Source organism: Alexandromys fortis, unplaced genomic scaffold, assembly GCF_014885135.2.
Source record: "Alexandromys fortis isolate MF-2015 unplaced genomic scaffold, M_Fortis_MF-2015_v1.1 scaffold_119, whole genome shotgun sequence".
Classification (NCBI taxonomy): Eukaryota; Metazoa; Chordata; class Mammalia; order Rodentia; family Cricetidae; genus Alexandromys; species Alexandromys fortis.
The window spans coordinates 4525971-4539012 of record NW_026067991.1 but is presented as its reverse complement, the minus strand read 5'-3'; the positions used below and the strand labels follow the sequence as shown (position 1 = coordinate 4539012).

The window sequence follows — 13042 nt, the reverse complement described above, 5'->3', positions numbered from 1 at the left end:
TATATATATATATAAAATAAAGGTGAGCACCACCACTGCGCCACCACCCGGTGACTCTGGTTGTTTCCTCACAATAACGGACCAATTGAGTCAGTGAATAAGTGGGACCTTACAGACCACGAAGTCTAAAGTATTTATCTGTGGTTACAATGACTTGTTTTTCAGTCCTACAACATATTGTCCCAAAGGTAGTGGTCTGGGGATTTCCCTCATACCACTCAAGTGTCTGGGACTTGGGACACCAGCTGGGAGTCCTGCACTTCAGTTCAGGTCCCACACTGTTTACCCTAGGTCACCTCACTCACAGACCAAGGGCTCATTCCCCATTCCAGATGCCAGTCCTAAGTCCTGGGCCTGTGATAATTCGGACTGGTCAGCTATTAAAATGCAAACAAAATACACTTCCTCCTCTGGCTCATTAATTTGCTACAAGAGCTCTAAGAACTTGGGAACACTGGCTACTGACATTTGCAAGCTTATTATGAAGGATGCAGTGCAGGAATGGCCGTGGATTAGAGATGCAGGTCCAGCAAACGTCAGGAGCCTCTAGGCACACCCCCATGCTAGCATCCAACCCAGAAGCTGTTCAAACCCCATGATTAGAAGCTTATATGGGGGATCCATTATTATGCAACAAAATGATTGATTAAATATCCTTTAGCCAAAACATTAGCCTTTCCCTCTTCTCCGAAGATTGGGGAGCAACCTTTTAATTATATGACTGGCTCAGCTGACAGCCTGCTCCTAGCCTGACTCTATACACAGCGTGGAAACAGTTGGAGCACCTTTTGAACAGCTACTAAAGGCTCTGCTCTCACCCACACCCCTCAGGAAATCTGTAGGTTTAGAAGTTCTGTGCCCGGAACTGGAGATAAAGGTATATACATATTCCTTAAATATCATAGTATCACACTGGTCCTTTACAGAAAGCATTACCAGCTCATAGGAAAAAGAGAACCAATGTACAATATTCTTAACAGATCCAAAACAAGTACTTGGAAAAAATCATATTTATTTCTGATTTAAAAAAAACAATCTTAGCAATTATAAAGATAAACTCATACTTCCTCAACCCTGTAAAGGGCATGTACAAAAGTCCTACAGCCAACACAGTACATAATCATATGTGCCTAAGTGGCTGGCCCCAGTGATAGAAAATAAGGCAGACATGTGGGTCTTCGTCACTTAACATGATACTGCAAAACTAACACACAAGCCAAGAACAATAAATGAAAGTCAAACAGATTAGAAGAAATAAGTCTTTATCAAAGATGACATCTATTCTCTATGATGAAAATCTCTAAGAATCTAAAAATAAAGTACTAGTAATAGACTTAAGAAATATCACATAATAAAAGATCAATTTAAAAAATCAACTCAAAAAAGAATGCCCACAGAAAGTTTAGAGGCAGAAGTAGGTAAGGGCTTAAGCTTGATTCTATACCTCAGGCTCCAAGACTGGTCAAATTAAACATTTTATTTGTTGGTTAACTATAATTAGGTACCAGTTACATTAGATCCCTGAGTACTATAAGTATATCGCCAAATTTCAAATTTAAAAAAATCTGTTAAAGTAAAATTATTGTAATTATAAATAATAGTAATAATCAATCTGAAAATAAGGTTTACTAAACGTAATATTTAAGTTTGTACTGAAGACATACAATGAATATGCCTAGAATCTAGCAAAGTACATTCAACATTTATATGCTAAAAAGTATAAAAACTCTGGAGAAGAAATCAAACAGTACACAATCAATGGGGACATGTGCCTAATGGGCATACTACACACACACGCACACACACACACTCACCTCAAGATGCAGGCTCTCTCCTTAATGTGAAAACAATATTGATCCAAAGCCCAGCAAACTTGGAAGCTAGGCGAGGGGGTGCACATCTGTAACAGCAGCGCCAGAGCTGCTGGGTACTGGAGGCTTGATCTGCACAGGGAACTACAGGCTAGCCCAGGTCATGCAATGAAGACGCTTAGTCTCCTTTTCTGCAGGCTAGCCCAGGTTATGCAATGAAGATCCTTAGTCTCCTTTTCTGCAGGCTAGCCCAGATTATGCAAGGAAGACGCCTAGTCTCCTTTTCTGCAGGCTAGCCTAGGACATGCAATGAAGATCCTTAGACTCCTTTTCCGTTGCCATGGTAAACACCCTGACAAAAGTGGCTTAAAGGAGGAAGGGGCTGGCTCACAACGTCATCACCATGGAGAAGAAAAGGGAACAGGAAACTGAAGCAGTTGGTCAGACCACAAAATACAAGCCAGTACCTACCTTGCTGTCTCCGTTTTATACAGTCCAGGATCCGCTGCCAGAGGAATGCTCCCACCCTCAATAAGAAGATGATCTTTCATATCAATGAACATAATCAAAACTGCATCTGGGCTGAAGAGATTGCCCATTGGTTAAGAGCAATTGCTGCTCAGGCAGAGGTCTAACTTCAGTTCCCTGCACCCACACTGGGTAGTTCACAACATGTAACTCAAACTCCAGGGGATCCATTGCCTTCTTCTGGCTTCCTCAGGCACAGATACACATGTACATACACACACGCATGTGCACATACACACACACAGAGAGAGAGAGAGAGAGAGAGAGAGAGAGAGAGAGAGAGAGAGAGAGAGAGAGAGAGAGAGAGAGAGGGGAGAGAGAGAGAGAGACACAGATAAATACAAATAAGTCAAGACAACCCAACACAGACATTCTCAGAGGCTAACCTTAATCTATACAATGCCATACAGGTGTGCCCAGACACCTGTCTATTTATAGTTACAAGAATAACAATCAGATCCTGTCTCAAAAAGAGAAAAACAAACAAACAAACTTAACCAAACAATCAATGACAACAAGACTTCCAGCAGGATTTTAATGTAGACATCAGCAAGATGGTTCTGAAATTTATCTAAATAGTAAAAGCTCTAAATCACTAAATCACTGAGTGACTTTGGGAAGAAAGTAAGGTAAATTAACTTCTTGATTTTACTCAGCTATGCTCACACACACACACACACACACACACACACACACACACACACTCAATTGACTTTCAACAAAGGTACAACAGGGAGGGGCAGTTTTCTCTACACTGAACAACTAGACATTTCTATTCAGAAAAGAACTTCTTGTCTTGAAACAAGAACAAGAGCTTACTCAAAACCAAACTGTATCAAACGTCAATGTAAAACCTGCAACTATAAAACATCTTAAGAATATCCTAACGAATTCACATAATGTAAATTATACGCCCTGGCTTCAATACCAAAAGCATAATCCATTCTTAAGACGACTGGGACTTGATCAAAAAGTGAAAATCTCTTGTTCTGCAAGACAGACACTGCTGAGAGGATTTAAAAGACGTCGGTTCTAGGCTAGCCAGATTCATCAGAGTGCTTGTAGCTAAATGCCGTCTTCTGACCTGCCAAGATGTAGGGCCAGCCTCTTCTCACCGCAGCTCTCCATCCAAACTGCCAAGAACTCTGCCATACTCTCCCGGTCATGTCGGACTGTACTATGAGCCAAAGTATTCTTTTTTTTTTTCAGGTATTTTATCACAGGAGAAAATAACGTAAGTACTGAAGTCTATTTTTCAAAGATTCTAGTTAATTTTCAGGACATCAACTTTTAGCAATATTGTTTACTTATAGAAAAACCAAAGCCATGAGTTGAACCTAAAAGAAATGTAGAGAAATATATCAGACTTCCTTTGGGTCACCAACCAGCCCCCAAATGATGACACAGAGCCTTATTATTAGTTATGAATTCACGGCCTTATCTTATGCTTGTCCCACTAGCTCTTTTAACTTAAATTTATCTGTTTCTCTTCATCTACATTTTGCCTAGGGTTTTTTTTTAACCTTTCATCCTGTATGCCCTACGTTCACTGCTTGTTGTGTGGCTGGCATGCTGGCCGCCCCAGGTGTCTCCCTCTTTTTCTCCCTCATACTCTCTTCTCTTCTTTCCCAGCCTAGATTCCTCCTCCTGCTTATTCTCTCTGCCTGCCAGCCCTGCCTATGCCTCCTCTGCATCACTATTGGCCGTTCAGCTCTTTATTAGACCAATCAGGTGCCTTAGGCAAGCAAGGTGAAAGAGCAACACATTTTTACATAACACAAATACAGCATAAACAAACGTAACACACCTATACACAGCTAAAGTAATACTCTGCAACATAAACAAATGTAAAACATCTTTGCCTAGTTAAATTAATATCTCACAACAGGGAAATTCTGGTAGACTTCAGTATCTCTGAGAGTGGTTCTGTTCATTCCAAAGATGTAAAGGTGTTTAAAAATTGGAGGTTCAAACACAACTGGACAAAGAAAGCAAAGACAATAATTTTATCTCACTAGTCATAGATGTGAAAATCCCAGATAAAACACTAGACAAACAAATCCAACATAATATAAAAGCAAACAACAAAAAGTACACATCTTCACCAAGATTTTGTCTTGGAACAAGGATTGGTGAGCATTCAAAAATCATGAAGACTGGTTATAAAAACTAACACTTCATCTTGAAATCCTGTGTAACTCTAACAAACACAGTTCAGAAGGGTTTTTATATTGTGATTCTACTAAGGATAAAGAAATCGGTCCCAACTCTACTAAGGGATGCTGTCGTTTGGACAGCATTTGGAATGAGTAAATCAGAGGAAATGCGTATTTCCTGAGAAACTACAAAATGCCACTGCACAGCTATTTATTCTCCCTCCCTTCCTCTCCCCTTCCCTCCTTCCCTTCCTTCCTCTTCTTTTTCTTTATCTAGTTGGTTTGCTAATTCTGAAGAATTATTGCTAATACACAAATCAAAGGAATGATGATACCATGGAAAACCAACTTGGATTGAGCCCCAACTTTGGCTGCTCTCAGAATCCTCCAGGGAGCTTTGTGAAAACAAAAACCAAACAGGGGAGTCCCTGAACCCACTGAGCCTGTGGGATTAGGAGGGAAACTTTACCAGTCAGCTCTGGAACCCTGTTGTGAGGAATAGACAGCCACCAAGCCCTTCCCTAGAAGAGTTTTCAAGGGCATGGTGGCACAGACCTTTAATCCAAGCACCTAGGAGGCAAAGGGAGAGAGTTCAAGGCCAGTCTGGTCTATAGAGTAAATTCGAGGACAGCCAGGGCTCTGTGAAAAAACTCTGTCTTGAAAAATCAAATAGATAGATAATTAGATGACAGATAGATAGATAGATAGATAGATAGATAGATTTTTACCATGAAAAAAATCAAATAAAAAACTCCACATTAATACATGACTTGTCACCTTAAAAAGAATTTTACAAGAACAAATTGCTACAAGATGTTGAGACTGAGATCAAAGGCAGCCTCTATTGGTGTCAAGAATTAGAAACTCAACTCATCTTGAACAAACAGGCAAGGATAGAAGAACTTAACAGGCAAAGAGACACGTGAAGAATGTTCCAGAAGTTAATAAGCTAGAGAGAACGGCACTAGGCAAAGGCTGTTGTGGGACATAGCAGTGAGTGTGTGGACTTGTAGTGAGATTAGGGCTGGGGGGGGGGGCAGTCCTGAATTTCTAGATGAGATTATTCCAAGGGAACAGAACTAGCAGGTTTCCGAAGGTGGGGGTGGCATGGTCAGTCTGTGCTTTAAGATTAACAAAGCAGGGACTGGAGAGATGGCTCAGGCATTAGGAGCACTGGCTGCTCTTCCAGAGGACCTGGTTTAATCCTAGCACCCACATAGTGGCTAACAACTTTTCTGTAACTTCAGCTCTGGGAATCTGATGCCCTCTTCTGGCCTCCGTGGGCATTGCATCCATGTGATCTATAGACACATGCAGACAAAACACCCATACCCATAAAAGTAAATAACGATGTAAAATAAATAAAAATAAAGAGGACGGCTCTTAAGGACTCTACAGAGGCAAGTGAGATAAAAATGGAGCCAATGTGCACCCATCCCTCTGGTTTAGGAAAGGACGTCGGCCTTCACACCCTGTCACCATCCACTAGCAGCACAAATGGGTGGTAAATAGTATAGGTGCTTCGGTTCTATCGCTCGGTCTCTCATGCCTCCTCAGTCATGCAAAGGTCAGCTGGGTGTGTCTCCATTCGTCCAGTGCCCTGCAGTTCTAGAACAAGAGAATCAGCAACAGTAAATGAAGCACAGGAAGAAACACAGACCACAGAAACTCAGGAGTCTTCTACGGGATTGGGCCTTTACTGTGGCCATAGATTTGCTGCCTCTCATTGTTTTTGATTCAGCATAAAATTGAATTCATTTCTGGAAGACTCTGGGCAGAAAGAAAACAAGTCCAGAAATGAAAATCATTCACAAAATAAATCTCAGGAGAAGCAGGCATGCATGGCTGGGAGAACACCACAGGGTCAAAGGTGTCACACCAGGTTCCAGCTGAGAAGGGTCTGAGAACCTTCAGGCGCTGGGCAAGTGTCCCTGCCCCCTCTCTTCTGGAGAACAGCTACATTGCTCTCTTTCTGGAGAGTTTGAGGCCCTCCCCACCACCGCAGCCCCTGAAAGTCTTTGAAATTCTGTACTCTCCCTGTTTTCTATTTATTTCATCCACGTCAACTGTTTGCTCACCCAAACCCAAGTCTCACAGGCATAAGACCCTTTGCTTTACAATCACCCACACAGCTAGGTGCAGAGTAGATATGTGTGCCAGCCCGTTTAGAGCTGTCCCATGGACATGGTGCACACTAATCAATGTTATAATAGTGGCTACTCCTTTCCCCATTCTGTAGTCCATTTCACTGTGTGTGAGTGTGCATGTGTGTGTGAGTGTGTGTGTGTGACAGAGAGAGTGAACATGTGTATGGGCATGTATGCGTATATGTGCATGTGGAAGCCAAAAGTCAACCCCAGATCTTCTCTCAGAAGCTATTGCCCGTATTTTGTGATAGACCTGAAGATCACCTAGTAGGTGGGCTGGCCTTGAGCCCTAGGGATCTTCGCGGTGCTGAGATCATGAGCCTGTGCCACTGTGGCTGCTTTTTTTTAACAGGGCTTCTGGGAATGAAGTGCCGGCATTCAAACTTGGAAGGCAAGCACTTCCCTGACTGGATTACCACGGGCCTAGTCTTCTCAGTTTTAAAACTGTTCTCTCCGGGTCAGATAAAGATGTTAAAGGCCGCTCACAGAGGTTAAGGGCTGTGCCCGAAAGCACCCAGCCAGTAAGCAAACAAGGCAGGGCAGATCTGAATGCTTAAACGTCACAATGCACCTGCCACCCCGCAGCCACCTCCTGCCAATTTGCTGAAGAACTAGCTGTACTTAAAAAAAAAATCACTAGTTTCTGGAAACAAAAAAGACACACAGTTTTTCTTTAACTTTTTTTTAAAACCTCAACTATACTCCCAAATTACCTGTGTCCCCTGAGGATTATAAGAAGTAATTTATAAGGTCCTGGATTAACAAATTAACATTAGGCCTGAGGGCCCAGAGCCGGAGGGAAAATCAAGCTGCAGATCTGAAAGAAAGGGAAATCCTCTCCTCATCCCCTTTCCTTTGTCCTGGGGGCTTTGGGTCTCCAGAGGGCTCTGCACTCAAGACCCAGGAGGGAGGAGCAGAGCTGGGGTGGGCAGAAAGGGAGGGCACAGAAGAACCAGAAGTGGGGGATGGGACAACATTGGGGAATTGACGCTGGGTCTACACAAAAATTCCCACAGCTTCCTCCTGGGGTTCCAATTGTGAGCTTTCGCCCTCAGACACCCAGGGACCTTGAGCAGCAGGGCACCGAAGAGAAGAACCCAGGGAGCGTCTGAAAAGTCAGCCTTCTTTAGTCCCTGAGCTTCAAGGGGCAGTCCCTGCTGACCCTGCCTGTGCCCTGGCCCCACTAGGCTGGCTGTCCTGGCACACTGCACAAATGCCACAGTCCTGGTATCTGAGGAGCAGGTACCAAGGTAGAAGGGGCAACCCACTGGCCTGTGGTGACAAAGTGAGGTCCCACAGTCTCAAGCACGTGAGCTTTAAATCTGGAAAAAAAACCGGTCAGCAGCTAAAATCCAAGCAAGAACAATGAGAAGGCACCTGCACAACGGGACACATGGGAGGGAAGTGATTGACAAGCAGGCTGTCGCCTGGCACCTCACCACTCCTGCAGGCAGGAGGCTGAGGGAGCAAAGGGAAAGGAAAGAAGTCACCTGGCACTGGGGCTCGCTGCAGTGACAATGCTCTGTCCACACTCTGGATGACTGCTTGATGATGCCTTGGTTCTGAGCCCCCATAACAGCCAACAGACTCTTCTGGGTCTCAAGCACCCAAGTATGGAGACCTTCCATGTAAATGTCCTCTGTGTGCACTGCACCCTTGTTTGCCAAAGGGGGGAAATGGCTCAACAGGTTACATTTAGAAATATACATATATGTTTGTGTGTGTCTGTGTGTGTGTGTGTATACATGAATATAACAACAGGCAATGAAAAAGAGGCCATAAATTTGAATGAAAGAAAGAAAGAGAAAGAAAAAGAAAGAAATGAAGAAGAGGTATAAGGAAGTGTTCAGAGGGAGGAAAGGGAAAGAGGGAATGCTGCAATTATAATCTCAAAGAAATTTTAATTGCTCTCCATTGAATGTGGGCAAGATCAAAGTCCTCTGTTGGAAAAGTCGCTTTATGCAGAGGTGTTCTTTTTCTAAGTTTCACTAGCTTTGCAAAAAGGGCAGAACAGGAGGTTTTGTTGTTGTTTGTTTTGTTTATCTGGTGATGCTGTTTTTAGCAAGGTCTCTTACTATGTTGACCAGGCTGCCCTCAAACTCACAGGGATATTCCTGTTTCTTCCTTCCAAGTGCTGGGATTAATAGCAGATGCTAGTAGGCCTGACCAACAAGAGACTTATTTATTATTTATTGTTTTATTTTTGATTTTTCAAGACACGTTTCTCTGTGTAGCCATGGCTATCCTGCAACTTGTTTTGTAGACCACGCTGGCCTTGAACTCACAGAGATCCACCTGACTCTGCCTCCTGAGTGCTGGGATTAAAGTTGTATGCCTCCCACTGCTCCTGTAGGAGGCTTTTAAGAACGAGTAATCTCCTGTGTATATTGCAAAACACTTTTCTGAGGAGAGGAAACGAGACGTGTCATTAACAGAGCCCTTTCATTCTCAAATCCCCATTGTATGACTCCCTTTAACAAAGAAATAACAAACCAACTAGATGCATTTCACAGAAAAAAAAAATGGGCCTAGGTGAAGTGTGTAGTGATCCATCTTCTCCTTTGAAGGGAAAATCAAGGGGGAGACAGAGAACGCACTGAGGAGAGACCTTACCAGTCAGGACCAATACTTTTCCTCCACTGTGCGCCTTGAACAGGTCTGTTTCCCTTCAGTATAGCTGACACCAGACACGCCTTTGCAGACCCTTCCCTGCTCGGTGTGCGACTGCAACTGTCCTGTCTATCCAGGAAGACCTACCAAGTCTTACCAGTTGGATCAGGACTATCCCTAAGTTCTGATTTCATATATGTCCTCTAATATCTACCCCTGTGGAAAGTCTCCTGTGGAAGGCTCAGCAAATCTCTCTCACACAAACCAAGCATAGTGACCTCTAACACTCCCTCTCTTACACACACACACACACACTCACACACACGACTGAACAAGAAACAGTAGCTGGTACAAATGCTCACTACAGTGGGATGGTTCTCCAAGCTCATGCCTGGTGCTGGATGATCCCTTCCTCAGTGAGCCCGGGGCTGCCCTGCTTGGTACAAAGAGTCCTGTGCATATCCTCAGAGTACAATCACCTCCCACTCAGAAGCAAGTATTCTGGAAGGTCTCTTCTAGCCCTAGCTCAAACCCTTGGACCCTGAGGGTGGGAACACACCGACAAGCTCATTCTGGACCAGGAGAGGACCATTCATTGACTAGCCTCGGGCACAGAAGTGAAGGCATCGCCCTCCACAGTTCTTTCTGGGGCAGAATAGAGCAGGAGGCTCAGACCACAGAAGGTTGTGAAGGTGGTCAAGACAAGAAAAAGAGAGTTGATGGAGAAGGGAAGGAGAGAAAAACAAAACAATTTTAAACACCCTAGAGGTCTTTTAGGAAGACAGATTACAGCGATACCACACTCCCCCCAGAGACCGGTGTGTGAATACCCAAAGCGTGTGTGGAGTAGAGTTGTGTATTTTAACCAACAAGCAAAGATTGTTCCAGGATAGAGACAGGCACAACCTCGCTGAGAGGGTGAAGCAGCTCTCAAGCAGGTTCTGGAGAGCTGAGGTATGAGGGGTGGCGGGACAAGGGGAAATTCACATACCCCAATCTTTGCAATTTAGCAGAGGGTTGGTGAGCCAACTCCCTAAGCCCTAGCACCACGTCCACTGCATGGGTGCACTCTAAGCCCCACCCAGCTCCCTGAAACCACAATAGCTATTGTATTCCCTTCAGACCCCAAAGGAGAGGAGTTTTTCTCTTCATAATATTTTCACCTCAGTTTAAAAAAAAAAATTCAAACACTTTCCCCAACATCATCTTTCCATCTGCCATGCCAATCTTAGAAGTTCAGTCCTTTGAGCTTTGAACGATTACAGATTCCTAAGATCCAGAGAGGGGCACGATTTAAGCCACCCTTAGGGAATCAGCTTATCTATCCCAAACTTCCCAACAGCGGTCATCTCTAACAAAGTCCCTCAGAAAGGCGCCCCGGCTAAAGTGAGGGAGGCGAAGCGAGGCGGGCTCGGTGCGGTGCTAGAGAGCAAACCGAGTCCCAGCCCGCGAGACCGTCCACGTCCCAGCATCACTCCGGTGGGTGTGGGGACCAGGCGGTCATCAAGCTGTCTGCAAAGGCCGGGGCTGGAGTAGGAGCCATGCTTTTGGTGTCGGCTTCTCCCTACACCCCAATTCTCGCCGCTCCCACCGGGAGCCCGGTGACGGCGGCAGGACAAAAGCGCGCGGGCAGGCTCACTCACCCGCGCGGCGAACACCGGTGCGAGCTGGCTAGGGCGCTCGAGGGCTGGCGTGCAGCCGCAGGCGTCGGGCTCCGCGGCCGGTCGAACCGGCGCCTCGGGCTGGACGGGCAGCGAGCGCTGAGGTGGCGACTCTGCACGGCGACAGCAAGCGGCGGGCGGGAGCGGACCGAGCCGGAGGGCGGCAGCGCGTCTCTCAGGACTGGGAAAGCTCACGGAGCCGCAAAGCAACTTCCACGCGCTAATTTGCATGTCATTTGCATGGAGCTCCAGGAATGGACCTGACACCCTGACGCCACGCCCACTCCCGCTGTGCCTAGGATTTACGCGACCGACCCGGTCTGGTCTCTGGTCCCCTCACCCCGCACGCACGGTACCAAGTTCTTCCCAGCGCCTCACGAGCAGCGGTGCCCCCGATTTTTAAATTTTACTTTTGCATCTCATGAAAGAACTCTCAACACAGAACAAACAGGCATCACACGTTGGGAAATGAATTTTCTCTCTCACGGATATAGCAGTTAACAATATTAGGAGCGCGCGCACGCACACACACACACACAGTGTGTACTGAAACATTTTCTACAAAATATCCTGAAAGACTTAACTTTCTTTCGAAATTACATTACATGCAATTTCCTTCAATTAATGACGAAAAATAAATTACGTAGATAGGATAACATAGCGCTTTAAAATGTGGATTCTGGAATTGACTCTACCCCCCTTCTAGTTTACAAACCTTTGGACAAGTTACTTAACATTTGCAAATTAGATTTTCTTACCACAGGTCATTGCAACCATGCCGAACATGCAGTTACTAGTAAATGTGAAATGTGCACGTTTGAACTGAAGCCACTTAGACTGAGAGGTAGCCAGACCTGCAGGGCGGGCAGAAGGAGCAGACCTGGGAAAGGCTATAGAAGCAGGGGACTAGGAGAAAAGACAGCTGCAGGCCCAGCCCAGGATAACCCACCCAATCCCTCAGGCTAATCACCATCCTAGAAAGTTTCTGGACCTGCTTTCTCCGAAGAAAACCAAACCGTGGTGTTCTTTGAAGCATTCTCTCGGTAGCTTCTGTCATGGGAAAGTCCCAGATGGAGAGAGCTGAGTTTTAGATCTGGTTCTGATAGAGCTGGCCCTGTGAGCTGGTGAGGTCCTGTCTGACTCTGGTCTTTGATTTTTCTACTCTGTATAATGATGTCAACGGACTGACTAGCTACATTTCCAGAGCTGGTAGGTCTCTGTTGGATGGTTTTCCAGGCATCTCACAGCTCTGAACCGTTAGTTCAAGGTTTCTCTGACATACTCCCTTTACTGTCTGTAAAGATTCTCAGAGTTTGGAAGATGCCTTCAAGTCCTTTTAAAAGCTGGTTTGGGCTGGTCTGTGGTGGCATTAGTCTTTAATTCTTGCACTCAGGAGGCAGGCTGATCTCTTTGAGTTCGAGGTCAGCCTGGTCTATGGAGCTAGTTCCAGGACAGCCAGAGCTGTTACATAGAGAAATTCTGTCTCACAAAACAAAACAAACGAACAAAAGCTGGCTTGGGGACTTGCCTTTTCATTTTGTTTGAACTTAATATGAAACTTTTCCAAGTTTCCTGATCTCTCCGTCTGGACTTTCTTTTGGGTTGTTTTTTAGTTTGGTTTTGTTCTTTTGCTTGTAGAGAACACCAGAGACAAACACATGAAGGGAGCATCCTGGAGCCACGACTCAGATCAAGAAATACAGCTTTGTATAGCTGTAGCAGCATACACCTTTGTAATCCTGGCACCTGAGTAGCTGCGGTAGGACCCTGGCTACATAGTGAGACAGAGATCCTACTGATCTGTAGTTAGCACATCTGGAGTTGCCTGATGTGAGTGCTGGGGACCAAATCCCTGTCCTCTGCAAGAGTAGCATGCACTCTTAACCACTGAGCCATCTCTCCAGCCCTTGTTAGTCTCTTAACCAATGGCAACTTCCAAGGCTCATCTTGCCAGTGTTTTTAACTTAATGTGTGATGTGGGGTTTTCCTCTGTATGCTGTGATTACCATTGATAAATAAAGGAACTACTTTGGGTCTATAGCAGAGCTATAGTGGAACAGAGCTAGGCAGGGAAAACTAAACTGAATGCTGGGAAAAAGGAGTGAAAGAGAAGCCATGTAGCCCCACCA

The 13042-nt window shown here is 45.1% G+C and overlaps 1 protein-coding gene across 1 annotated transcript in view; it reads right to left on the bottom strand.

Moving 5' to 3' along the window:
* The window catches only part of Mylk (myosin light chain kinase), a 246954-nt gene extending 235908 nt beyond the window's left edge, over positions 1-11046 (bottom strand). The window contains exon 1 of the mRNA XM_050159702.1: positions 10896-11046. The gene's annotated coding sequence lies outside the window, so the exon portion shown is untranslated. The remainder of the gene's footprint in view (positions 1-10895) is intronic.
* Between the last annotated feature and the right edge of the window lie 1996 nt (positions 11047-13042).